This window comes from Belonocnema kinseyi, chromosome 2 (genome assembly GCF_010883055.1).
Source record: "Belonocnema kinseyi isolate 2016_QV_RU_SX_M_011 chromosome 2, B_treatae_v1, whole genome shotgun sequence".
Classification (NCBI taxonomy): domain Eukaryota; kingdom Metazoa; phylum Arthropoda; class Insecta; order Hymenoptera; family Cynipidae; genus Belonocnema; species Belonocnema kinseyi.
This window is the reverse complement of record NC_046658.1, coordinates 20,615,793-20,618,500: the sequence shown is the minus strand read 5'-3', so window position 1 is coordinate 20,618,500 and position 2,708 is coordinate 20,615,793. Positions and strand designations below refer to the sequence as shown.

The 2,708-nt window shown below is 30.4% G+C and overlaps 1 protein-coding gene across 1 annotated transcript in view; it reads left to right on the top strand.

Annotated features, from left to right (window-relative positions):
- Positions 1-2,708, top strand: part of LOC117168385 (transcription elongation factor SPT6-like) — a 176,135-nt gene that overhangs the window by 38,489 nt on the left and 134,938 nt on the right. The window lies entirely within an intron of this gene.

Below are 2,708 nucleotides of genomic sequence, written 5' to 3'. Positions count from 1 at the left end.
TATCTAAGGATGGTACTATAGAACGCCACCTCAAGGTAGGCCTAGTGGCGCCATCTCTTGGTCAGGCCGGAAACTTATCAATCCACCCTCGTATAACATTTTTGATTGAGGGTGTTGGTTAAATCTAACTTTGAATTTTTTTATAGGTACGGCACTGACTAAATATATATTTTTTCCGAAGGATTTGCGAACAAAAGAAAGAAAACTTCGAATATCCGGAGTTTTGCGAGATCCTCGGATCAATGAAATGTTGAAAAATGAAAAAATTTGTTGAGGAAATGATTATTTTCACGACAAATATTAATTTTGCGAAAGATAGATATCAGCGGGTAGCAGATGATAGCATTTGAACGATTAGAATCGTTTGTAAATTTATTTTTTAACTCACAATTCTGACATAATAGAAGAATTCTCGAGATATACTAGGTTTTCAAAGGGTCACGTCTTGGTTATGGTGACCCTAAATTTTGCGAATTACGTTGCGAAATAGAGAAAAATGTAGACCAAATTGACATGCCCTGTGTGTGTCTTGTAACTGTATTTGTGATCAGCCGCCAGGCTAGCTGTCAACTTAAAGCGATGCACGGTATTGGGGCATGGCGTTTCATGAATTTTATCTAATGGGATTTGTGCATTGTTTTTTATATTGTTCCATCTCTATTAAATGCCTTTTCAAAACCAAATATATCAATTTTTTCATCAGTATTTTTTATCATTGAGCATAACATTCAACATGTTTACGTAATCTTGAATTCCCATCAATACTCTCACATGGCCCTTATCGGCACGTGTTATTAATAGTTCCTTATTATTTAAAAAAAATACTATGTTATCTTTTACTTTAGCGATTGTTATATCAACGTCAATAATATTTTTTGGTTTTTTAAATCTAATTTGTCGCTATTGAGAATATTTTGTTTCTGAATTTTTCATGTGACTTACTTGGAATTTTATGTAAGTATGCTTCCATAATTAGCCGATGGTCAGTATTAGATATATAATTATTTATATTATTTTCTATTATATGTTAATTTAACTTTTTTGTAATCTTGGTTTCTTTCTAATATATCAAATTTTGTTACCAAATTTATTCTTTATATATTATTATTTATTATTATTTCGCTATCATTTTAAGATGATTAATAATATTTTAAAAGTTTTTTCCTAGAATTAGATTACTTAACTTGATTTTAATTTCTATCCGAAATTTATTCAGAAACTTAAATTGTAGATTGATATCTTTGATCTACCAAATGTCTCATTTGTTCCTTCACTCTGTAGACAATATTTTTGTGTTTTGAATAATAGTACGGCTATATAAATGCAATTTTCCTATGTTTTTGTACTATTGTTAATGTTATTTAGAAAGAGATCTAAGCTGCGGCATTCTATAACAAAATCTTTTCTACATGTAAACTTTTGTATGTGGAAGTAAGTATCGACTAAACCTTTTCCTGTCCAGTATGCGTCATTCTTTCCTAATTGAGGTTGTTGGTAGATTCCATCGTGTTAATGGTAGAAAACACAATTACTAGCTAATGTGTGATACTTCAAACTAATGTAGAGATGTTAATCCAAAACATTTTATAAATTTTTTTTCGACCTTCTGTCGTTTTTCCAAAATTTAACTTTTTTGTTTTAAATGTTTTTTTTAATAAGACAAAAACTGCGTGTCCTATCCCAAAAATTATTGATATAAAATTTGGAGCTCTTTTTTAGATGAGCAACTTTTGTCTGTTTATTTTTTTCATAGCTAGTGTCGTTTATATACAATTTTTTTCATGATTAAAACGAAAACTACGCGTTTCGTCAAATTTACAATAAAATTGTAGCTCTCGACTTCTTTTTATATCGTGTTTTGTTTGGCTTAAAATGTTATTTTTTTATATTTTCAAAATGCTATAACTCTGTCAATATTTTTATCGACAAAAGTCGTGAGGATAAATTGTTTGTGTTTCCGAGTACTACGATTAGTCATACACTGTAAAAAACTGGTAACTTCGCTACTTTGAAAGAGGGTAACAATGTTTCCTACACCGAAAAAAATTGTGTACTATATTAGTTCAATAATACCTTGGACTAGTACACTTCGTGTAAATTAGAACTCAGTAGATGTACTTGAAGTTACGAACGTTCATATGAACGAATAATTAGTGAGGTAAAAAAAGAGAATTTTTGACGTTTTTATATTTTCAAATATCGACAATCAAAATTGTCATTTTTACATTTTAGGCGCGGATATATTAAGGGTGGTTTTCAGGAGTCTTGCCGAACTTTCTCACCCACTCTATAATTAGTGAGATAGAAAAAGAGAATTTTTTGTTTTTATATTTTCAAATATTGACAATCAAACTTGTCATTTTTAATCTTTTAGGTGTGGGTATAGTAGGGGTGGTTTTTAGGGGTCTTGCCGAACTTTCTCACTCCCTCTATAATTAGTGAGATACAAAAAGAGAATTTTTGACGTTTTTATATTTTCAAATATCGACAATCAAAATTGTCAGTTTTAATCTTTTAGGTGTGGGTATAGTAGGGGTGGTTTTTAGGGGTCTTGCCGAACTTTCCCACGCCCTCTATAATTGGCGAGACAAAAAAAGAGAATTTTTGACGTTTTTATATTTTCAAATATCGACATTCGAACTTGTCATTTTCAACATTTTAGGTGCGTATATATTAAGGGTGGTTTTTAGGAGTCTTGCCGAACTTTC